This window comes from Danio rerio, chromosome 1, assembly GCF_052040795.2.
Source record: "Danio rerio strain M-AB ecotype USA chromosome 1, GRCz13ab, whole genome shotgun sequence".
In the NCBI taxonomy this organism is placed as follows: domain Eukaryota; kingdom Metazoa; phylum Chordata; class Actinopteri; order Cypriniformes; family Danionidae; genus Danio; species Danio rerio.
In genome coordinates, this window is record NC_141021.1 from 44550960 (window position 1) to 44578359 (window position 27400).

Sequence of the window (27400 nt, forward strand, 5' to 3'; positions counted from 1 at the left end):
TAACAAGCTACGAGTGTCATGTAGTTCACTGGTTCTCAACCAGTACCAGTGGATCAGTTGGTACTGGTCCGCACAAGAAATCAAAATTATTTCAGTTTTATTTATTATCTGAGTCTGAACGCTTGTTTTTTTTCTTTATGCGATTTGATTGGAATGGAATCATGGGATTGATTATTCAACATACTGTAGCTAATCACTGTAGACAAAAAGCAATTAAACATTAAAAAGTAGTGACTGCAGTGGGAACTTTATATAAACTAATTTCGAGAGGATCACATGCTTATGATTTACCACAGCCATTCCCGCATTGACTAATCATGATCCCTCAATCATATGATTGCTAAGTTACTGTAAATAACCACAGTTTTCATTCCACATTTTTTTTCATCTGGAAGAAACCCCCCTTCCTCCCCTTCTCCTCCTTTTTTTCTCACAGATCGTGTGGCACGGCGGCCCAGTGGTTAGCACTGTTGGCCCCACAGCAAGAACACAGCCCACTCTGCTCCTCACCAGACTGGTGGGTGTTTCTGTAAGGAGTTTCTATGTTCTCCTCATGTCCACGTGGGTTTCCCCTGGGTTCTCCGGTTTCCTCCCACTGTTCAAACATATGCATCATACATAACAGGCTAAGCAAAACGGGCACTTTTTTCTAGCTTCCTTCCTTCTCAAAGTTGTTTACCTTAGCCACTTTCGCTGGGGAATTTTTGAGACATCTCCCCTCTCGAGGATCCCTTGAGCTCAGGGCTCTCTCCTGGGACAGCATGCCAAACATGCTTAAGAAATAAATAATTTAACTAAGTGTACCTATATTGCTAAAATGTAATTTTTAAAGTAAATAAAAGTACCCATTTTTAAAATTACTTATTAAAGTGCAATTCTTGAGAAATACTATTCAAATACAGTTATTTGAGTATTTGCAATTTGTTACCTTACAGCACTGACATTATCTTTATAAAAGCAAAACATTAATAATGTAGGATCTCTGAGAAAAGACAGGAATTGAAGCAATCATGGTTACTGTGTTCTCATGGTGTAAAAAAGAGCTCTTTTAAATCAATCTGTCATTGTATAGTTGACACCAATAGGTCTATGATAAATACTTGTCAATCAGCTAAATTTCACAGAATGATGAGATAAACCACCACCAGCCTCCAGTTTTCAGTCTTGAATAGAGCAATCAATAATAAGCTCGATCATTTTCATCCAAGCACTGAGTGGCACAGGAAAGGATTTCAGGTATTTCCATGGCTTCATTTGGCGCTACTGTATGTATTCTTTTTCCTGTTCCAGATTAAATGACATTGCCAGTTTTCTAATGCTGTATATATATATATATATATATATATATATATATATATATATAGTAATATTAATGTTATGACGAAGTTCTAAAAAACTTCCTACTTCTCTGTTTATCTGTCAAATTTTATGGTTGTTTTTTTTTTTTTTGAACGCCCTCCTGTCGTTTTAAAGAATATCATAACGGTGAATGCGTCAGAGGTCTGCATCGCCACAGCTGTTCTGCAGGAGCTGCAGGACCCGACCAGATTTCTTGCAACACGGAAATAAATTTTCGAATAAAATGCGGTAGCTCTGGTGTAATTTAAATGGGAACAGGCGGTCTAACAATTTAGTGTTACAGAGAGATAGAAAGAGTGCGAGTTAACGCTTCCGCCATTGTGTTGTGTTTCGCTTGTTATAGACTGTCTGGACTTTGTAATTTAATAGCTATACATTTTACATTCTTCCTTTGCTCAATATGTACCTGTTATGAGTATAGAAATAATGCAGATGTCATGTATGAAACACAATCAGTAGTGAATATGTTTGTAAATCTAACTTTGAAAGAGTCACGCCCATTTACTTGGGGCGTCAGCATCAATGCTCCCCATTCACTTTGATTTGGTGACGTCAGGGATTACAGAACTGCACTGTGAATCGATCGGCGCCGCTTCAGTGGCGTTGCTCGTGCAGAAGTTGGGAAGTTCTCAACTTTTCAAGCGCCAATGGGCACGTCAGCCAATCAGATCTCTTTATGCTAATTTACCAGCTTAGACAGTAGCCGATTGCTAACCAATTTCAGTGGCTGCTATAATGATTGCGGCAGCAACTTCAGACACGCCCATGGTCAAGCGTTGATGCTAAAGACCCGGGTGAATGGGGTGTCAGTGCCTTACCAGCCACAAATGCTGAATATACAGCGGGAGCGGTCGGGTGTGGAATAAAACCTGGCGGGAGCAGGCTTCAGTTCCATGCAGATCTCTGGCATGATATGTAGATCTCGAGTATAAAAAACTTGTCCATTTCGTGAGGTGGGCGCACGTTGGCGAGGTCTGCGACGCGCTGCCAGGCGAAAGTATAAATCAGCCTTAATAATAACTATTGCTAAACTATTATGGACCAAATTAACATCCCAAATATTTCTCTTTTAGGCAGAATAAATATTATTTTTATTAGGACATCAGCTTTGGTGTGTTAATCTGTTTGGATGACCCTTTTGTATCACTGTCTGTCAGAAATTTGGCTAGTTTAATAATAGAACTGTTATTATCTCATCTCATTAACATTTTTTTTACAAACAGAAATAATTTGTTATAACAAGCATGATGATTCTCCCATGACTAAACATTAAGATGACATTTTTCCTTGGGGTCACAGTGTAGACTGAACCTTAACCTTCTGTGACCTCTGTCAGGAGGAAGAAAATTAAATACTTATGTAGTTTAGTCTAAAAATATTATGTATTCTAAATGACAAAGTGCACTATGATAGAAACACTGCTGCATGTCCATGAGATTGTGTTATCAATATTTATTTATTTATTTAAATATTTATTATTTGTGTCTTACTTTCACTTAACATTTTTACAACAATCACATTATTATTCCTCAGTTCCAAAAGCCGAATGTAACCAACATCTCTGTATTTCCGCATTTCACTTGGGATTCCTTTCTACTAACATGTAAACACAACACTCACAAACATTTTTGAGTTGAGACAAATAGTTGTCTCAACCCCTTGCTGAGATGCTTTACAGTGGGTCAGTTCACACAACCTTGTCGAACAAAAGTAAATACCAAAATTGTCTCAGATGCTACTATCTTATCTCTGCAAATGTTCACTTTGCACCGTTTTTCTTTCAAAACAAATTGAATCAAAGGTCAGAGGTGCTGTTATCTTTTTCAATCTTGCTGTCTTAGTTTGATCCTCTCCATTTCTCTAACAAAACAACATTAGGTGCACTCTGTTTATTCGTTAATTCATTTATAACTTGAAAAGCAATCCAATAATTAACAGAATGTGCATGTTTTTGGTGGTTAAAGAGAGAAGTGCAGTGCAATGTTCCTATCTCTGCATGTCTATTTCAGGACAGGACGTCCAGTTTTGTGAAGCAGACGGCTGGTGTCCCGTATACCTCCTTCGTGCATAATAAGCTTAAACAGTGTTTTAAAGAAAAAGTCTGGCAAGAGTCCAGTGCTGTTTTTTTAATCGCCAGAGCTGTTTTACAAAGAGAAAGCAGGCTAGATAAGAGCCAATCTGTCAAACCAACAGTTTATCTTATTTAAAAAATAGAATCTAAATGGGTATTTCAGAGTTCTACCACATTACAGTCATTAAAAGATCCACTAGTTATAAATGTTTTATTTTAAAAAGCATTTGTATTTATAGACTAGAAATAATACATTAGTGTTTGACAAGATTGTTTAAAAGTGATTGACTTTTACATTGTTACCAAAAAGAAATATATACTGTGTATATACTACCTGAAAAAAATCTTTTCGCCTATCCAAATTATAGGAACAATAAATGATAACTTAATTACTAGTTGATCATTTGGTAACTGAAGTGGCTAATATGAAAGGCAAATGCCTCTAGATTACGCTTATATTACCACAATAAAACATGATCATGCCTTGATTTTTAATTAATTTATTAGGACTGTAAAGTCTGACTTTGCTTAGACAAAAATCTTGTCACTTAACAGAAATAATGTACAGTATAGATTATAAAGTCGTGGTGCAGTGGAAAAAATAATTAATATTGTGTATGACTACTATGAGCTTAGAGGACTGCATCCATACACCTATTCATGCTCAAATAACTTAATAATGACGTCATCTGAAACGTGAAAGCGAAAGTGAAAAAGAAAGTGTTCTTGCATGACTTCCAGAGTTCATCAAGATTATTTGAATTCATCTTCAATGCCTCCTCCTTCATCGTACCCCAGACATGCTATGTTCAAGTCTGGTGACTGGGCTGGCCAGTGGAGCACCTTGACCTTCTTTGCTTTCAGGAACCTGATCAAAAAATAATTAACTAGAAGTCAAGTTGTTATTTGTTGCTCTTACAGCTGGAATCTATGACAAGACTTTTTTGTGGTTCGTTTTTTTCATTGTTTTATAGAAGTTGCAATTTATCAAATAATTCTGAACAAAACATCAAAATATGATACCTCCATTTGGTTTGGTTAACACTAACTATTTTTTACAGCGTACAAACTACCCACATTGAATAACAATTACAGAGAGTTGGCAGTGAACTGAACATATTTAAATAAAAAAAAAAAAAAAAATTTCTTAAACATTGGACAAGATGAGTAAATAAACAAGGAATAGGTCAACACAATAGGTAATGATGTCGAAATTGCCCTATTCACTACTCATTCCAGTACCATTACCATTAGACCACTGTGTAGTGGTCTATAAGTAGTAAATGAACTGTGAATGAAGAATGATCTGTTATTTAAAACTGATCAAACTGGCAACTCCAATAGTAATGACAAGAATTACATTGAACACCTTCATGAAAAGAAAATTTTAATAATAATGATAACAATAATAAATTAACACTTTAACAAATCACTTAAAAAGTATTCTGGTGTGATGATGGACCAGCTGTTTGCACCATCTTCTGAAATATTTTGGCATGACCCTCACAGCGTGCAATATTACTTTGTTACATTATGGGATGAAAGGCTTCACTCAATAATATCCTCTTAGTTGATTGTAAATATGTCTGTTTGCAGGTGTTTTTTTTTTTTTTTTAAATCTATCAAACTTAAACAGTAAACAGTTCTTGCATTATAGACTTGCATTATAGCCACAGCCATCAGCTGCAGAATATGATACTTCTGCTGACCCTCCAGGTTACAAAAAGAAAACAGAGGACAGCAACATAAAATAAATATTATCTTATCATCTCTCATTTTGTAAGCTGGACAGTCTGCAGAAGTGTCATAGTACTATAGTATTATCCTGCAGCTAATGGCTATGAGTCTATGATACAAAAAATATTAATGTTCATGTTTGATGAATGGAATTAAGAAAATATTAAGATTTTGCTTTGCACTTATGTTATGTTATTAAAGCAATATGGAAGACTAATCAAGTTGGCCTAATAAGTCATGTACATTTTGAAATGTTAATTTAATCACGCACATTTGTAGAAAACTGTCACATTTTTATCAAAACTGCTAAATTAAAGGTTGTTTTTCATTTTAGGATGCTTTTGTGCATATATAGAGGGATATGTGAGGAAAGGCAGCCAAAATCACTGTGATTATTTAGTTTACTCGACAATATAGGAAAAAGTAACAGATGCTTCTAAAAAATGTTGGGATGATGTGCTTCAAAAATTATGAATGAAGCCCTGACAGCAAGTTTTGTTCCTGACTGTAAATAATAAAACACTTTTGTTTTCTTATTGGTTATGCAATCTCCCCTGACATTTCTTGCTTGCATCTATACGGTTCTATTTTTTACTCTCTGACGTGTTTCATCAATAATGTCATGACTGCAAACACTCACTGTGTTCAGCTCCTCCATTCAAATCTGTGACGGATGTTTTGTAGTTGTATTCTCTCTGTGCCTGCGCTGTTCATGAATTTGACAGTTTTTTTTTCATTTTTGTTCCACATGTCAGTTGTGTTAGTCCATTTATAGTGGGAACCTGCTTTTATTACACTTTAGGCTTACAATTTCAGCTTGATGCATAAGGCAAAATAGAGAAAGTCACTGACATGCTTTCCTAAACAGTTAAAGCCTTCAGCATGTTATAATTTACTGTTACAAAATCGAACAACCAAGCCCTGACATTAATTAAATTAAATAAAGTAAAATAAGAAATACTGGCATAGAAATTATTTTAATTCAAAAATAAATTACAAAATGAATTACAAAAGAAATATACATATCCTTCCGCTGTAGCAACCCCTGATAAATAAGGGACTATGAATAAATGAATGATTAAAAATAATTTGATTTAACTTTAATTTTAAAAAATCACCTACAATCACCAACGTCACCAACTTACAATTTTACTGTAAATATATATATATCATAGAATGTATATAGACTTTCTAAAAAAAAAGTAGATGAAGTCTCATCCTTGCATATTTTTCTTTCCATTACCTTTAAATATTTCCTTTTGAGGCATATAAGCTGCTTTTATTTACACTTTAACCAGAAGAATGAATTAAATTATTGATTGTTATAAATAACCCAGATTTGGATTGATCAAAGCAGCATATTTTCCTTCATGTAAAATGGAATGCGTGTTTGTTTACTTATTTATTAATAGTTTCTTTATATTCAGTATTTTGAGCCCCTATTATGCATTGAAAAGGTCATACTTTGGTTTTGGGGTCTCCAATAACAGGCTGATATGCATGCAAGGTCAATAAACACTTTCATATTCTTTTAATATGCATTTATTTTTTACCTAATTATCCCAACAACTCTCAAATTATTTGTTTAGCGATTCATTTGTTCTCAAACCTCTCCTTAGCATGAAGCTAATTAGTCTAATGTGATTGGCCGACTGGGTTCAACACGGCTATGAAGTAGCACACAGGCTATGTGAGAGTCCAATGCAGGAACGCATTAAACACCAGCATATTACTAGATTCTTAACGCTAACCTCAAGTAATAACAGTGACACACATTCAGTATTAATCCACAGAAGGATCGCAGAAGATCGCAATTTCAGAAACGCATTTAAATAGCTAAAGGAAGAAGCACAAGTCATGTTTTCAACGTGGTTTTGGACGCAATATGTGAATAGCCCGTACAGATTTAAACTGAGAGAATTATTACAAGCACTGACCTATAATAGAAAAATGATTACAAGCCATATAAAGCGATAACAAGCTACAACACACAATTAAACATATTTTGCAAACTACAGAACACCCTTTTACTTACGCTTACATGTTATGATCTGGAGGAAGAAGAAACTGATCCATATAAACTGTAACAGTTACTGTCAAAGTCTGACAAAGTTTCATACATTATAGTCTCTGCTGCTCCTTCCTTTAATAGTAAACGGTCGGCGTCCAACGTTGCAGCCTAAGTTATTATATCAAAAATCTGAAAAATGACAGGAACAAACACAGCACACGGTTAGCTATACTGTGGTATTGTTGTAAAAATGAACCTTAACCTTTTATTCCCTGCAGCCGAATCTCCAACTGTTAGCGATCATCATCTTTGTGTCATGGGCAGTCCCGTGATCACTCACGCTCCGCTAGTCTCTAAGGGAAAGGCGCGTTCACGTTTTACCGGATTCAGCACTTCATATTTGGTGATGTACCTTACCGGTGTCGATGTGTTCAAGCAAAAGATCTAAACCCAACACGATTAATTTATTCGACTCTGAGTCCACTATTTAGTTAAAGAATCAATAGTTTTAAACATGGTGCTCTTTTAGATTTAAACCTCAGCTGGATGTTTACATTCACTTAGTGCTGTTACACACTGCATGGAAGGTCATTTTCAAAAATCCTTAATAGGGGCTCTTTAAAAAGCATCTTCATGTGAAATAACAATTGAGCTGTCATATGGGACATTTATGATTGATGCAATACGATTGCAATAGTTTAATTAATTAGCCTGTACCTTCAAAGTAATTAAAAGGTGGTTGTTTAAAAATGCTGTCAGCTCTAACAGTGAACTCTCAATTTTATTCCAGTTCACAGAACACAAACTCAAGCTTTACATCAGAAAACATTAGTCTTTGCACAAAATGTAAAGATGGAATTGGTACTCTGTTTCACTGTATGTGGGAGTGTGGAGAGCTGCAGTTTTTTTTTTTTGGAGGTGCTTGGTGTAGTCTGTGAAATGGTTGGAGAATATGTTCCTTTGGAACCAAAACTTTGTCTATTACATATATTTCCTGAAAATTTGTCAGTGAATGCAAACAAAAAAAAACCTTTTGTATTTCAGCTTTATACAAGCTAAACGTGTTATAGATTTGGTATGGAAAAACACCCAAAGACCTGTTCTTGCTCAGTGGATAAAGGAAATGTCTGATAATCTTTCTTTTTTAAAAATGAACATACACAATCAGAGGTAAAGCAGAGACTTTTGGTGCCTCTCAGTTGCTTTATAAATAAATGGAAAAAAGGATGTCTCTGGAAAGATGACTGTAATTTAAAATTCAATGTAATAGTTTTTTTTTTTTTTTGTATTTTGTTTTTGTATTTGTATTTTTATAGTATTGTATTTTATTCTATTTTATCATTTATTTTAAATGTTATTTTTGTTTAACAAATGTTGAGGTGGGAAATAAGATAATAAGTTGAGTTAACATTCTGTACTGTTTGTTGGATTTTTTATTTTAATTAAAATCAACAAAAACAAAGTTGGAAAAAAGAAAACATTAGTCTTCGAAAATATGTGTGTTCAAGGTAACCCAATTTGCAATGTCTGGCATCAACAATGACACAAAGGAAAGGTCATATAGTGTCACTGGGTCAATCAACAAAAGAGGCTAAATATCACAGCTAAATGCCACAATGGTGTGTTGTCTCTCATCAGTGTCTGCAGGTTTGACATTATACCCCTTATATCAGAAGCATCCTTTGAAAGACACTGCCTAATGGTTTAAAATAATACCTGTAGTAATACAGTCGAATGATCATCTGTCAAAATATTCTCTCTGAACTAAGAAACTTAAAGTGTTATAAAGCAGCTTTGTGCCTTTGAGTAATACAAGAAAAAACACCATATATATATATATATATATATATATATATATATATATATATATATATATATATATATATATATATATATATATATATATATATATATATATATATATATATATATATATTTGTTCACAGAGGAACCAGTATCAATGAGCTGTGTAATGGCTTATGCATTATTCATTTACAGTAGATGTAGCCTATACAGTGGGATACACAGAACTGAGAGGACACAAAAATTATATAGTTTTAAAGTAAATAGCAATTCAGTATTGAGTTTACATTATCAAAGGCAATGTATGTATTTTAGCTTAAAAACACTTTTTGTTATGCTGGTTGAAAATCTCTTCACATCTTGATTGCACTCATTATGTATTTATATGTATTTTTATGGTCTATGAAAAGCATGGGACAAAAAAAAAATAATCAAAATGTTTGATTCAAATATTATTATATGATGTCCCATCTGCTTATCAGAATATTCACTACCTGACAAAAGCCTTGTTCTTGATCCCAGTTGTAAGAGCAACACATGATAACTTCTAGTTGATCATTTGTAAAAGTGACAGAAGGTAGATTTTTCAGATGAATCATCTGTTGAACTGCATCCCAATCATCACAAATACTGCAAAAGACCTATTTGAACCCACATAGATAGGTGAAGAAAAAAAATCATTGTTTGGGGTTACATTCAGTATGGGGTGTGTGAGAGATCAATATCAACAGTGAATGGCAACACCAACAAGCTGAAGTATCAAGACATTTGTGCTGCCCATTATATTACAAACCACAGGAGAGGGCAGATTCTTCAACAGGATAGCGCTTTTTCTCATACTTCAGCCTCCACATCAAAGTTCCTGAAAGCAAAAAAGGTCAAGGTGCTCCAGGATTGGTCAGCCCAGTCACCAGGCTTGAGCGTTATTGAGCATGTTTGGGGTAATATAAGGGAGGAGGCACTGAAGATGAATCCAAAAAATATTTTTTGAACTCTGGGAGTCCTGCAAGAAGACTTTCTTTGCTATTCCAGATAACTTTATTAATAAGTTATTCAAGTCATTTCAGAGATGCATGGATGCAGTAATTCAAGCTCACGGGAATCATACACAATATTAATTATTTTTCCACTGCACCATGACTTTATATTCTATACTGTACATTATTTCTGTTAAGTGACAAGACTTTTGTCTCTGCAAAGTTAGATTTTACTGTTTTATTTAAATAATTAAAAATCAAGGCATGATCATATTGTATTTTGGTAAAATAGGCATAATCTAGAGGCCTTTGCCTTTCATATTAGCCACTTTTGGTACCAAATGTTCAACTAGAAGTCAAGTTACTACTTTGCTTGGATAGGTGACAAGACTTGTCAGGAAGTGTATATTTGCATAAATGTTATTGCAGATTTACTTATTTTTACAGTATTATGTGCTTTGCCCTTTACCTAGGAGATTGAAAATAAAGCCATACTGTATGTCATTGTAATTACACCTTTATTGAAAATGATAGAAAAAACTAAATGTTTTATATACCAAATGATAAAATATCAGTCGAACGTTAGGGAGCATTACAAGTTGTGTTTAATGTTTTTGTTAGTGTAATACGTGCATTTCAATCAATTCAAAATATTAGAGAAATACAGTAGTCATTCAAAGCATTAGAGAAATACAGTATTTATTCTGTGAAAATATTAGAGAAATACAGTATTTATTCTGTGAAAATGTTAGAGAAATACAGTATTTACTTATTCAAAATATTAGAGAAATACAGAATTAATTCATTCAAAACATTAGAGAAATACAGTTTTTATTCACTCAAAATATTAGAGAAATAAATACAGTATTCATTCAAAATATTAGAGAAATACAGAATTAATTCATTCAAAATATTAGAGAAATAAATACAGTATTCATTCAAAATATTAGAGAAATACAGTATTTTTTTCATTCAAAATATTAGAGAAATACAGAATTAATTCAATCAAAATATTAGAGAAAAACAGTATTTTTTTCATTCAAAATATTAGAGAAATACAGAATTTATTCAATCAAAATATTAGGGAAATACAGTATGTATTGATACAAAATATTAGAGAAATAAATACAGTATTCATTCAAAATATTAGAGAAATACAGAATTAATTCAATCAAAATATTAGAGAAATACATTATTTATTCATTTAAAGTATTATAAAAATATAAATCTTTAAATGTTGAGGTTTGTTCTACTGCACTGTGTGCTTCGGCTCTTTGTATTAGGCTATATGCTAAAATTAGGCGATTTGTTCATGCGATTTACACAATTATTTTTGATGTACTGTATGTTAATTCATACATTATGCACATTTTAAAAGAGTCATTATTTTATTGCATTGCTCATTGCACCCTCCTGATGAGCCAAAAGTTGTCTTATTGTGTCCAAATATAAACATAAGAGATATTTGTCTAAATTGTATATTGGGATTGTATTATGGTCCATTTGAGTATTAGTAGACTGTCTGTTTAATATTTGTTTATACTGCTCTTTCAACAGACATTTAACTGACTATAAGAAACTTAGCAAGTGCATGTCAACTTACACTCCCTAACCCTAATCGCAACATTAGTCTACTTATACTCTAATGAGAATTAGTTGGCATGCAGATGCAATGTAACTTAAATGGAACAGACTATCAAAATAAAGAGTGACAAAAAAATATTTCAATCAAATATCATAACAACACCCCTTTGAAACTGCTTGTCTACACTTCTGCTCACATGGAATATCTTTTGAGAAACCTTTACAGTTTTGCTCTGCCTTGATCCATTATTCAGTCTTCTTTCATTTTATTAGCAGTCCCCATCTTCTAATGGTTCAATTGGTTGGCAAATGAGAAGATCATGCACCGCTCTAAATTTCCGTCTCATTTCAGGTCTGTTTCAAGTGTATGTACGTCATGATGGAGGAAAAAATGGCAATCTTAAATCATGTTTCATGGCGGCTTTAAGAGTGAAGGGACAGTTTGCTAATATCCCCCGATTATAATACATTTTTGCATTTCCTAATGCTTTAAAGAAACATTAAAGTGAGATCTTCTATATGTTTGTTGTGGTTTTATGCAAGGTCTTTGAGGTCACTTCCAATGGCGAAGACCTATAAATCTGCACAGAAGAAACATCTATTCATTTAATCTTTCCACATTATAAAAAAAACAACATGCAGAGAATAAAGCATGACTCTGATCAAAGCATACGCTTCCTTTCTTGTGAAATTAAGCATGTTTCATTTGTTCTATTTCCTAATGAGGATTGTGTGGTTTCTTCTGCAACAAAACAATGAGCAGATAAAAATGTCTAAAATCAACAAACATTAATGGGTAGTGCTCATTTTCCCTGCAAACTGCCATTTAGACCGTAAATGACTTGAGCAGGGAGTGAGCTATCAAGACGTTCATCTCACCTGGATTTCTCCAGTTCCCATGTGCTTTTTCTTAGAAAGAAATCTGTTTAAATTCAAGCAGTAGACAATTTGGCATAGGTTTGGATATTCCGGCAGGTTTACTAAAACACTTCATCACTGTCAGCCATGAGACTATTTTGCAGTCTTGCTATTTTTGTATTTGTAATTTTATTGACCTTATTCTTCACATATGAGTCGGCGCAGGCATTGGAATTTATTTGGCTAGAAACGTCTGGGCTCTGTTAAGCGCAAACTCAGAGTTTGTTAACCCTGAAATGAGAGAAAATCTGGGTTTTCCATTTTAAAATGGCAGGTTTGTCAAACTCGAGAAAGCAGGGTAAGTCAAGCGTGTTTCTGAAAGAGAGGTAAATTTACTCTGAGACAGTTTTACTCTGTGAACCCAACCTGGTCTGGAGCAGGTTTTATTCTCTAAACTCAAAGTTTCTGTCGCCCAAACCCCCTTTTTTGTGGTATTTTTTGTGGGTGTCGCAATGGCGCAGTAGGTAGTCCTGTTGCCTCACAATATTGATTTAGGATTTTAAAAAATGTTTTGATTCCTGCATTTGATTTTACTGCGGTCCCAGGTCACATTCACTTCAATTGATTTCTAGACATTAAAACCAGCTTGTTATGTTGCTTGTTGTTGCTAACTGATATTGTCTTATTGTATTATTCTATTTTTATGTATAGTCATGAACACAATTGTTTGTAGAGCAAGAGGTTTGCCATTTTCAGGTGTTTATTATTCCTAGTAATTTTTGACTTGGAAGTTATAAATTAATCACATAAATCAGCACACCTCCGCATTGCAGTATAAGGTCATTATTTTATAATTGCATGCTTGTTTCCCATTTTTACTAGGATAATCTCACCATTTAGGCAATGCAATTGATTGCAAGCTAATGTAATTCAAAAAGATGCAAGTAAAATATGTATAAATTTATTATCATAATAAAAAGGCACACATTGTTCAGAAGCTTTCATTTAAGGCTCCTGCTAAAGATGATCTTTTTAGATATTTTTGTTATTGACATTTTTGCAGATCATCTAAAGGTGCTGGTTATTCTGTCATAAAAAATCCATTTACATCTGAGTCATATAAGAATTTATGCAGAGGGTCAGAGAACATGATATTTAATTAACCCTTTACCTTGTGTTGTGCACTTTTATAGTTTTAGGGGAGGAATGGATTCTGTACCTGTCTGCTTCTTTTGGGAATGACACCTCCATTGGCGTAAGGGTAAAAGACACAGATTTTGCAATTTGTCCAAGTCGTCACATGGATTTGACCCATTTACTGAAAGCTGCTTGGTTGGAAAATTATTCATATGAATAAAACATTACAAACTCAACATATTAAGCAAGAAAGTAAGCAATAAAGTAAGTTAGTAAGTAAGTAAGTAAGTAAGTAAGTAAGTAAGTAAGTAAGTAAGTAAGTAAGTAAGTAAGTAAGTAAGTAAGTAAGTAAGTAAGTAAGTAAGTAAGTAAGTAAGTAAGTAAGTAAGTAAGTAAGTAAGTAAGTAAGTAAGTAAGTAAGTAAGTAATTAAGGAAGTAAGTAAGTAAGTAAGTAAGTAATTAAGGAAGTAAGTAAGGAAGGTATGTACGTACGTAGGTAGGTAAGTACGTCCTGTCTAGTATGATTTGAGTGTAGTATTAAAAAAATAAGTAGCCAAAAAGTATGTATTATGACTATGCAACCGACTATAGTATGACTATATACCATTTCAATGTGGTCATGTCATTAGCCCATGAACATTTCCTGCTTGTTATCAAACTATTTCACAACTGTAACAAGAGGCAATTCAGTCATATCTTAATAGTAAAACAGCTAGATTATTTTTCAATATGTGGCTCTTTTTGGATTCTCGAAAGCTTTAGAAAGAATATAGATAGAAATTAAAAATGTAAAAAAGGAAATACGTTGTTTTTGTTTCCATCCCTAAAAAATTGGTCTAGACTTTCAGTATTAATGGCTTTTTGTGGTGTGCATATAGTGGACATTTCTGTATCCCATGAGGCCACAGGAGAGGATTTGTGATTGGCAGTGGAATGACAAAACTCACACTATAGCTCACCGGACTTGCAAATAAGTTACATACCAAATGCACTGTACACATTCATACAGTTGTAGAGAAGGGTAAAGGAAGAAAAATAAGAGTTTGAGAGAGTTTAAACCTCGAATTTTGTAAGAACAAATCAATCGAACCAAAAATAATCAATTTATGGTCTCTTTAGTGTTACATTTAGTTTACACCAGTTCAGTGGTAGTCTGGAGGTGTTACTTGCGTTACTTTTTTGATGTAAAGAACTCCCTCTGTTGAGCAGGTGGTTAGCTGATGGTCAGTTCTTTGTCCTCGTGAGGCTTGGAGTAGGGTGGAGTCGCTCATTTCAAGTTTTGAAGCAATAAAAAGGCTAGTCGTGTTGACTACTGGTTTCACAGCACACTAAACTTGACTAGACTTTCAACGGAAAAGAAAGAAAGAAAGATATCTGAGATGGGAATGTCTGAGCTGTGCGATTAACCCATTTTGTCTGGGTCCCGCCTGCTCCCTGGAGTCCTCTGGGCTTCTCCTGGATTCTAATTCTGGGTTTACTCTGGTCTGGGTTCTAGTCTGGGCAATGGCCCTAGGTCTCAAGCTTTTATAAGGATGGTTTTGTCCCCACCCTCAGAAGCCGAATTAACCAATGAGAAATTATCTCCCCTAAGGCACGTTTTATAGTACTTTGTTTAGAAGCGTAGTGATTTGCACAGGCATTCTGGGTGTAAACTGATGCAGAAATGTTCAAAGCTTCTTATATGGTAATATGTTGCATATGTATTAACACAAAATGTAAACAATCGTTCAGTACACCAAATTAGCTTTGCAGGGGAATCAGACATAGACCATCTATGATCTAGTTTAGCTTTGTTAAACATTGATTGCAGAAGTATTAAAACCATAATATTGATAAATGAGCAAGAGACTTAAAAACACCCAATTACACATAAAGAGATTAAAAGTTTACTTTAAAAGCATCGGCCTTAAGTAAAGAGCTTATAGAAGTTCTCTGTGTGTCCATTTCTGGGCGCATTCCTTTGTGTTATCAATATCTCATCCAACGCCTTCTTGTGCTTTCAACCACTGGAGGGGGTAGGTGGGTCTGCGACCAGCGCCCCCATGGCTGCAGGACCAGATGGCTGCCCGCCCTTATCGGACTATATCCACATCCCCTGTTCCCATTCCCTGTGGCAATGTTGTGTCTTGCCTGTATTTTATGTGCTTGACTGCTGGGGCTCTTTTTTTGTCTTCCTGGTCCCAAATTGCTTTAATTCATGGGCAAGGTGAGTGGGAGTTTTTTTGCCTTCCTTTCCTGAAATGTATCTTATTACCTTTTCTAAATGCTACCTCCTGTGACCTGTCTTCGCCTGAAAATTGTGATGTTTGTGTTCGGTCGAGGGGAGGTGGGACCTATCAATTGCACTATAGGAAAGTGTATGTGACAAATAAAGGCCTGGTTTGGTTTAATTTGGTCTTTGAATCTAACATCCACCTTTTTTCTGGGTAGAAGAAGTTGATGGTGTATTATTTGTTGAACAAAAGCAAGATAATTATGTGTCTGATCAACCATATATGTTACAAATGTCACCAAATTTTTTGTTGTTGGTAACGTTTTAAAATAATGGCCCATTTGTTGTGTTACTTAATGTATTTATTGAAAGAACAAACAATTGGTAATACATTAACTTATTAACTAATGTTAACCATCACAATTAAGGATTTTTATAATGCATTAATGAATGTTGGACTATGATTAAGTAATGTTTTACAATATTATTTATACTTAATGTTAGCAAATACATTAACTAAATGGACAATTATTCTAAAGTGTTACCTTTTTTACCCCCTAAATATTCCAATCAACACTGCTGATATTTATTGAAAATTAAAGTAGTATTGAAATAGTAAAGTATGATTACAGACCATTTCCACGTCGTCATGTTAATGGCCCATGAACATTTCCTGCTTGTTAACACCAACTTTTTTTTGTTGTTGGTTACACTTTAAAATAACAGTCGAATAGTTCAAGTTACTTAATGTATTTATTAAAATGAACAAATAGTTAGTAATACATTAACTCAATAACTAATGTTACCCAGCACAATTTAGGATTTTAATGCATTAATAAATGTTGAATTATGATTAATTAATGCTTTACAAGATTATTCAATCTTAATGTTAGCAAATTCATTTATTAGTTTTCAGCTTAGTTTCTTTATTAATCAGGGGTCGCCACAGCGGAATGAACCGCCAATGTTAGCAAATACATTAACTAATGGACCATCTAAAGCAGGGGTCTCAAACTCGCGGCCCACGGGCCATTTGCGGCCCTCAGTGCAATATTTTGTGGCCCTCGCCGACCGCTGTACACTGACAGAATCAGCGGAGCGGGGAGAGAGAGCGCTCCCCGCTCCGCTGATTCTATCCGTACACAGCAGTCACTGGCATTCCCCGCCCGGCGTGTAAACAAAGGGGCGGGGATGCCGGTGACGTCACCACGCACCCCGCCCCTTTGTTAGACGCTGTGACGGGCGGGAAGTGTTAGGAGGGAACTCGCGCCGGCCAGAACCAAGGTAAGCTGTTCCCGCCCCTGCCTGCCACTTAGCTACCTATCTGCAGCCTGCCACCTACCTAGCTACAGCCTGCATCTTATTTATATTATAGGTAGATACAGACTGGTACAGACTGATGTGACTGGAGTGGGGTGGGGGTGTTTTATTTATACATATATACGCCTTTTTTTTAGGTGAGGGCAGGCACGTGCACACATAGGGCTCAACCTGTGCAGTGCACATGCCCTTTTTTGTCTTGGATAGAAAGTGCCCTTCCAAAATGATTAAAAGTGCCCCCGCGACGCGGCACACCTTCGGTCCCGCCCTTCAGTAGGCGCGCGACAACACCGCTCTTGAGTACGCGCGCGACAACACAGATGATCAGTACGCGCGCGATAACACCGCTCTTCAGTATGCGGGCATCCACTCTGCAGATCTGCACCAATCACCCCCCCCCTCCCCCAAGTTCCATACTGAGGGTCTCAACTGCTTCCGCTCTAAAGCCAAATGTGGTTCAGATTTGTGAAAAGAAGCGCTGTCAAGTCTCTGGCAGCAAGGAGTAGGCAAAAGATGCCATGTTCAGAAGAACTGTTCATAATCTTCACTCAATGTTCTATTAATGTTCAGGACACTTCATGTTCAGAAGAAATAATTAAAACTGTTAATAATGACATTTGAGGACTTTTTTTTTGTGAAATCCCTTATGCGGCCCAGCCTCACCCAGACTTTGCCTCCTGCGGCCCCCAGGTAAATTGAGTTTGAGACCCCTGATCTAAAGTGTTACCTTTTTTCCTAAATATTCCATACAACATTGCTGATATTGATTGAAAATTAAAGTAGCATTAAAATAGTAAAGATTAGCAAATTTACTTGTGTTGTTTAAGAAAATTAGGTTTTATTAAACTTCATGAAAGAAAGATCTTTGAGTGAACTTGAAACCGTCTGTGTGACTATGATAATCATCACTTATCAGTTCAAATGAATGCAAATAGTTCTTTATAATGACTATGATGTAGATTATAATTAAGCACGATATTATTTTCTGATGTTCATTATCAGTTTTTTTGTAGCCCATAGTGTTATCTATGTGTCATCCCTTTTAATCATAACTTCAGGATCAATCAGGAAAGCTTCAAACAATCCAAAGCCTCTGTATTCCAGACGGAAGCACAAAAATGAAACACCCCTGAGATGAGACAGATTGAATGACTCATGTTTTGAGAGACAAAAAAAAAAAGGAAATCAGTTGTAGGCTTCCTGTAAGAAAACACAGGGGACTTGTGAATTTGGCTGGACATATTGTGCCTGGTTTCAAATCAATCATTTTGAACATGGTTTGAGGTGGGAGAAAATGTTTACTTGTGCTCCCTTTGACAACGTTAACCTCCTAAGATGTTGGGAAATCTGTATTTCATATATACAAACCCATATATTCCCATTATAATTTACACTTGTTTATTTACAAGTCTACTATATTGTTATTCAAGCTTTTCTGTGCATAAATGTGTATTTTATGTAAAGACTGTATTTGTGTGGCATCCTTAATGATCAGCGAAGCCTGTCGACTCCAGATTCTTTTCCCTTGTATTAAACAATGCCACAAGCAGTATTAGAAATTCTTCCGCTGTACTCAAATTAGAAGGTCAGACGCGTTCAAATCAATCAGAGAGATAAGAATTTAGACCAGAATTCATTATGCAGTTTAGAGTGCTAATTTACAATCTGTTCCCATCAGGCTGCTGCCAGAAACTATATATGTTCCCTGGGAATAATGAGAAGTGCAGACCTGGACTTAGTTCTTTATTTCAGAAGTCGATTGTTATATTGTTTATGAAAGCATACATTTATTTCTCTAGTTGTTAGCTTGGAAAAAGTATAAAGTTTATAGTTTCAATGCAAAATTATGAACATGTGTTTGAAACTGATCCTAGGTTATATCCTATTACCTCCCAGTACAGGAAAATCTGACTCACAAACTAATAACTAATAGTTAGAATATGTAAATACTATTGTTTTTAGTCTTCTAGATACAGAGCTACAGAAGAAGTAAAAAAAGTGTTGAAATACCCTTGATGCATGCAGAGTCTGCATAATCAATTTACATGACAATGGATTATAAAATATTTAAATAGATTAATGTTTTTGCACTTTTGTAACTTTAACATACACTCACCGGCCACTTTATTAGGTACACTTTACTAGTACCAGGTTGGAGCTCCTTTTGCTTTCAGAACTGCCTTAATCCTTTGTGGCATAGATTTAACAAGGTACTAGAAATATTCCTTAGAGATTTTGGTCCACATTGACTTGATAGCATCACGCAGTTGCTGCTGATTTGTTGGCTGCACATCCATGATGTAATTCTCCCGTTCTACCACATCCCATCGGTGCTCTGTTGGATTGAGATCTGGTATTGTGGAGGTCATTTGAGTAGTGTGAACTCATTGTCATGTTTAAGAAACCAGTCTGAGATGATTCACGCTTTATGACATGGTGCGTTATCCTGCTAGAAGTAGCGATCAGAAGATGGTAAACTGTAATCATGAAGGGATGGACATGGTCAGCAATAAAACTCAGGTGGGCTGTGGCATTGACACGATGCGTAATTGATACTAATGGGCCCAAGAAAATATCCCCCACACCATTACACCACCACCACCAGCCAGAACCGTTGATACAAGGCAGGATGGATCCATGCTTTCATGTTGTTGTAGGCAAATTCTGACCCTACCATCTGAATGTCGCAGCAAAAAATCGAGACTCATCAGACCAGGCAACATTTTTCCAATCTTCTATTGTCCAATTTTGGTTAGCTTGTGCAAATTGTAGCCTCAGTTTCCTGTTCTTAGCATTCTCTGTAAACCCTAAAGATGGTTGTGTGTGAAAATCCTAGTAGATCAGCAGTTAATGAAATACTCAGATCAGATACATTCGTTGTCAATCGCTAAATTATGTCTGTCTTATTTTGGTAAATATATTTCCATATAAAATAGCATGTGTTACTTTATATTTGTAAACATTCATTCATTAATTTTCATGTCGGCTTAGTCCCTTTATTAATCTGGGGTCGCCACAGCGGAATGAACCGCCAACTTATCCAGCAGGTTTTTAGGCAGCGGATGCCCTTCCAGCCACAACCCATCTCTGGCAAATATTTGTAAACATTTATTCATTAATTTTCCTTCAGCTTAGTCACTTATTTATCAGGGGTCGCCACAGTGGAATGAACCAACTATTCCTGCATATGTTTAACACAGCGAATGTCCTTCCAGCTGCAACCCAGTAATGGGAAACACCCATAACGCTCATTCACACACGCACTCATACACTACTGCCAATTTAGTACATCCAATTCACCCACACTGCATGTCTTTGGACTGTAGGGAAAACCGGAGCGCACAGAGGAAACCCGTGCGTACAAGGGAAGAACGCGCAAACTCCACACTAACATGCCAACTGGCCCAGCTGGAACTCGAACCAGTGACCTTCTTGCTGTGAGGTGACAGTGCTAACCACTGAGCCATTTGTAAACCTTTTTTAACAATTATTAAAGAATTCATACATTTTTACAAGCTCAATATTTTGATACTTTGAACAAAAATCATGCACGTTCATTACAGCACAGTTTCAAAAAGCATCTTTATATGCATTACATATATAATGCATTATACATGCCAGTAGACCACTAGGTTAAAAAAAAAAATCAAAATTCATTCATTTGAAATATTTTGCATGCAGTGCTTTCTTTATTTAAGCATGTTTTTGTCTTTTGATGTAACATGCAAAGCCCAATATTTAAGGCCAAAGCTTTTTTTAATTTTGGAGAAAGTAATTTACTGGAGAAAAAATTATCATAAAAAAGAAAGGAGCGTAGATGTTGCACATGCCAGGACCCAGATGGTGTGATATACGAGATGAAGCCATTTACAGGATGCAGTGAGATGGGCTTTTACTGCCGCTGAGCTGTCTAATCCTTTTAACTGAGAGCTGAGGTGTGAAAGCTGAATATTAGCTGCTGGTGATGATACACACTGCTGCATTCCTGAAGCATTTATTCACATGGCAGAGGAGCGAACACTTATCAGTTAGTCCAGTCTGTCCTGCATGCTTTACCAAACCAAATTCCAGTGGTGCTTTCACACCGTTTCACACATTTAAAGACAGTTTTTTTTTGTGTAAAGTGTACTTTTATTCCTAGAAACGCAATGAAGTCTCGAACGCAGATCACACTTTTAGCATTACTTAATAAGGTAGCAAGACAAATTGCAGGAATTGAACCTACAATGAAAGCTCGCCAGTAACATTTCATGTTAAAATGGAAAACATTAGGTTTGCTATATCTTTTTGGTTTCTGTCTGTTCTCAAAGCGTGACCCAGCCAGCTAACTTTTATATAATGACAATCCTTTAGAAATGAGATTTGGATAAGATTACTGCGGCTGTTTGTAAGTCAAGTATATTGCATAAAACCCAAATTGGCAGAAACGTTGAACAATGCAATGATTTACTTTTTATGGACTGAAACTAAGCTTGTGTAAAAGGCTTTTTTTCCCTCATGTGAAAGCTGGAAGTTTAAACCCATTTTAGTTAAACAAAGGGATCAAGAGATAAATTATATGTCTGAAAATGCATGTGGTAAAAGCTTTGACCACCATACATAAGCTACAAATTAACCTGTGACAGATTACATTGTTAAATGTACATGATCAGACTTACTAAATGCAATACAAAAATAGTAACTTGACTTGTCGCCTATCCAAGTTTTAGAAACAACAACAAAAAATAACTTGACTTCTATTTAATCATTTGGTATCTGAAGTGGCTTATACGAAAGGTAAAGGCCTCTAGATCATGCTTGTTGTACCAAAATAAAATATGATCATATCTTGATTTTTAATTATTTAATTACAACAGTAAGGTCCGACTACTGAGACAAAAGTCTTGTCACTTAACAGAAATAATGTACAGTATAGAATATTAAGTCATGGTACAGTGGAGAAAGAATTAATGTTGTGTATGACTCCCATGAGCTTTGACCACTGCATCCATACATCTCTATAATGACTCAAATCACTTATTAATAAAGTTATCTGGAATGGCAAAGAAATCTATCTTGCGGGACTTCTAGACTTCATGAAGATTCATCTTCAATGCCTCCTCCTTCATCTTACCCCAGACATGCTCAATAATGTTCTAGTCTGGCGACTGGGCTGGCCAATTCTGGAGCAATTTGACCTTCTGTAAGAACTCATTAAGCTGCATTCCTCCTCCTGACCAGAAGGAGATGCTCCTGTCTCCTTGCACAACAGGATCCAATTTTCATGCTTCCTCCTGAACAGTGGATGGCACCACTTTTCTCACCATCCGCTGTGTGCTACCACTCAAGCTTGATTTTCAACACAAGCTACTGTGTTCAGTCTTGAGCCATTACTGCCCGGTGTTCTCCAGAAGCTAAGTGACATTTTACAGTTGTGTTTTTTGACCCTTGTGTCTAATTTGTTTTGCTCGTTTACTAGAAGCTCGGCTTCAGTTATTTCTGCTGTACTTAGCATTCTATTTTCCTAGTAAAGATCATTTGTTTATTTTTTCTGAAACCAAAGCCTCAAGTTCCCTTATTCTTCTGCTCTTGGGTTCATCTGGTGAGGAGTTAGCTCAACTGGGAAAAGCCCCAGCTTTGTGTCCAAGAGTCCCGGGTTCAATCCTCACCTAAACCAACTCGTGACACCTTCTTTGCTTTCAGGAATTTTGATGTGGAGGCTGAAGTATGAAAAGGAGCACTATCCTGCTGAAGAATCTGCCCTCTCCTGTGGTTTATAATTTAATGCACAGCACAAATGTCTTAATACCTCAGGCTGTTGACGTTGCCATCCCCTCTGCAGATCTCTCACATGCCCCCATACCGAATGTAACCCCAAACCATAATTTATCCTTCTCCAAACTTGACTAATTTCTATGAGAATATTGGGTCTATGCTGGTTCTAATTGGTCTTCTGCAGTATTTGTGATGATTGGAATACAGTTCAACAGATGATTCATCAGAAAAATCTACCTTCTGCCACTTTTCCAAATGATCAACTAGAAGTCAAGTTATTATTTGTTGCTCTTACAACTGGGATTGAGAACAAGACATTTGTCAGGTAGTGTAATACACTTCATATTACTTGATCATATTTGTTTAGATCAAAATATAAATACAACTTAAAGCGTTCATAATGCATTGCAGAACACTTCTGGTGCTCGTGAGGTGGGATAAGGGTATGGTTAGTGTTAGGTTTGGTATTGGAAGGTTTAAGGGTGGGTTAGGGTTTAAGGGTTGGTCAACATTATTTCTAAATGTAACTACATTATTTATTACATATGCATTTACATCAGTGTTTAATCAAACATAAGTACAATATAAAGACGTATTTATGCAGTACGTGTACATGCATATTAGTTAAGACAGCATAATATAAAATAACACCATACTCTCAATATAGATTTCCATGCCTGTAATCTTTTGGTTTAGTGTTTTCGTTGAAGAGTAAGTTGAGACGTTTTACTTACTGTCAGTTTCAACCACATCTCAAAATGATTTTTAAAAAAAGTTCAATATACTGTGTTTTTTAGATGCATGCAGTGAAGCATTCTTTTTGTTTATTTTCCTCTTTTTATCTTAAAAATAAATAAAGAAATCAAGAAATAAAAATAAATAAATAAATAAATAGAGTGCTGCTTTATGTGCTGTGGCTTGTGAAAGTGTTCAGAGTGGATTCAAAGCTCTATAGATGCTGGCATTACTCCAGAGACTGTGTTAGTCTGTCAGATAAAGCACTTCCTTTTTGCCTTATATGAATTTAAGCTGTCCATAATGGTACACTGTTGCAAATCACTAATGTTTTTTAAAAAGTATGGCTAAATGCGTCAACATTTTTGTTTTGTTTTCATTATGCAAGCTAATTTAGATGAATTTCAAAGTACACTTTAAAACATGTTTGCATTATAAATGCACTGACCCAGATTTGCTATGGTTATAATTGCTCTTTTGGAGATTTGGGAACTGTTATCAGTACCCTTAATATATTAAAGGCATAACATTTTTATCATTCTTGCGACAATGATGATCTTTCTTCAAAAAAAAAAAAACAAGGAAAATGTACAGGCTTTGTTTCTTGCGGGTATTAACATGCATAATATTCAGTGGTTCTATCAGAAGCATGACTAGACGCATTCCACCTTGTATTAACATACATTCTTTAGTGTCTCTTATTGCCACTTATGTTCAGAGGTTGTTTAGACACTTCCCTTTTACATCACATCACAGGACTGATTGCCGTGACATACAAATACAATAGAATAAAAGACGTAATTTTAATGCAGTTTGCAAGAAAGTGGAAAAGCAAGTGAATGAAAAAGACACGGATGGCAACTGTGATTTCAAGTGTAATCAGTATATAATGCAAGTATGAATCGTTTGTTTTTGTACAATTTCTCAAAACGAGTTTCATAAGTGGAAATTACTACAGTAGGTTGTGTTTTTGAGAGTTTTTCTTCAAAAGCAATTCTGTTAAATGTTTTCGGCTACCTCTCAGAACTTATTTTGGCGTATTTGAAACAGTAGTTAGTGTTGTGATCGGATTGATGAAAATGCATTTTAATCCCAGAGTGTATTATAAAAACAATTAATGTCTTTGCGTTTATATCAATGTATGTCTGCGGCATCTCTTAAGTTGAAGCTTGAAAACCCACACAAAGGTAATTAAATGTTATTCCAAATGACCCCAAATAATAAATCAATATCTGGATCTCACACATAATAACATACTTTTACAATAACAAGAAATTTTAAATAATATATCTGATGTGTGCAAAAATGAACACATTATTTAATCAACTGGATACTGTATCTTCTCAATGGGATAATTCCACCACCAAGAAGTAGCTGCCATATTGAGGTGGGGCCAAAGGGTTTGCAAGAAACTTATTTGTTTGTATGTTTGTACTTTAATTTTAGTTGTCTTTTATTTCTTTAATTTTACTTTCCTAAATGAATCCTCATTTCACTTAACATGTTGACTATGACAGTTAAGCTTATTAACACCTTTTTATTGCTTGATGAAGGAATTATAATGCTTTGTGTCATTGTTTATCTTCATTTACAAGTAGCAGAGTGTTTACAGCTACTGTATATTTCTGTTCACATCCCGTCTCTTTGTGCCGCCTGGTGGCATTGCCGCAAACTGCAGTTATACCTAAAAACATGTTCTTATTGCTTTACAGTGGTGGCAGTACCGCTCACGGCAGTAATGCTCGCTTTAAAGTGTCACCCACAAAATTAAAGCAAAAATTAAAGTTAAATAAACAGTGCTTTATGGTTTTCTAGGCAGTCTAACAGTATTCAGATACAAAAATTGAACAATCAAACTTAAAATAACATGATAATACAAACATAAAACAACAATTAAAATAATTATATTTTATAAACTTTTAATGTTTAATGGTCCCACTTTATATTAAGTGTCCTTAACTACTATGTACTTACATCAAAAAAAAAAAAATACAATGTACTTACTTTGCTCATAATGTATTTGAGAACACTTGTGGTGCTCTTGAGTTGGGATAGGGGTTGGGTTATGGACAGGTTTGGTGGTATAGTTAGGTTTAAGGGTGGGTTAAGGTGTAGGGAATGGTCAGCAGTATATTTACAAATGTAATTGCAGAAGTTAATTACAGATGTAATTACATACAGGTATTTAATCAAGCATAAGTACACAATAAATACATGTATTTACACAATAAGTACATTGTAACAAACTATTAGTTCCTGTGTAAGTACATATTAGTTAAGGCTACTTAATTTAAAGTGGGACCTGTTTAATAAACAATCTAATCCTGCGATCTGACTATTGCGGGGTGACACATTGCGATATCGATGCTCAAACAATATATTGTTCAGGCCTAGAAACAAGATTAAAAACAAGCATGTTTTATTGATCCCATATTTCCATAAAATAAGTTTAACCTTTTTGTGCGGATGGGGATGTTTTTATCCACTCTGGGGGGATTTTTGAGTCTTATTTGGCCACAAATGTTGTGTGTTTGAGCAAATAGAATAATATTTGGTGACAAAATTAGTTTAAAATATATAATATATGTATGATATACAAAATTAGTTTGATATATATTTGGCAACAATGCATTCTGGGCAAATTTATTACATCTTTCATTATGTTCATTGCTGTTTTTGCCCCATTGACATTAATCATAAGGACATTTTTTGATTGCAAAGCAATGCCACCATATAATCAAGCACTCTCGATTGTTATTTATTTTTTGTTATTTATTTCAGTTCAGTTTATTTAAAAAAAAAAAGTTAAAAAAATAACTATTCAGTTTAAAAATATTCAGTGAAAAATACATGATCCTACACTCTCTGCCGTAGCAACGGTAATTGCTACATTCTGCTTACGTTACTACATAAAAACTGGTTGAAAAGACAAAAGACGGAAGCTGTTTTAACCATGACGACAGCTCTCTCATGGGCCAAATGCAGATTGAATAAACTCCTGCGATCATGAAAGCTTTAATAAACATGCAAATCACAGTCATTTCGAAATGAGCTTGCATGGGCTTTTGAATCGAGATCATGATCTTAAATGATTAATCATGCTGCTCTAATCTGAGGAGAGAAATTCTTCTGCAGTACGTTCAAGACATGAGGTTGCGTAAATGATAAATGATAGCGCTTTTGGATAAAGTGTCATGATTTCTGTCGGGATGGATACTATCATATTTTGTTGTGGAAAAATATCACATCGTGCAACAATATTGAAAGATTAACATGACCTTTTGAAAAATGAACCTTCTTTTGGACCAATTCATGTTACATGAGTGACTGTGGGCCGTAATAATTATGTCTTGTAATTAGACGTGGTTGCTCAGTCATGCTGGTGTGTCTTGTGGAACAAAATAATTACGGGTTCTGGCTGCTTTGAAAGCATCCAGAGTGGGCTTGTGTTTTGGTGAGTGGGTGAGTCATGTCTCAGTTTTTCAGCTCTCAGCTTCAGGCCGCTCTTCGTGTTTTCTTCCAGGATGAAGACGGAGACTGTCAGAGCGTTTACTTTATGGTCTTTGTCGCACATACGTTGCCTCTGACTGCTATACGTCTCGTAAATCATTTGGACACATGCCTGACACAAAGAATGACTTCAGCACCTGATAAAATTCCCTTTCGCACACGGAGACATGCCGATATTCTTTCTGTAATTGTTGTGTTGAAATGTTTCGCTCTTCTGGCTCTGAGCAAAATGAGTTTCTCTCCACAAAAAAGGTCTTGGACGATGGTGCGCTACTCTTTTTTGTCTCATAATTTCCTCCGAGATGTCCTCTGAGCGGAATTAGTCATTTCT

General features: G+C 35.3%; 1 long non-coding RNA gene across 3 annotated transcripts in view; it reads left to right on the forward strand.

Moving 5' to 3' along the window:
• Positions 1-27400, forward strand: part of LOC141386143 (uncharacterized) — a 248468-nt gene that overhangs the window by 52750 nt on the left and 168318 nt on the right. The window lies entirely within an intron of this gene.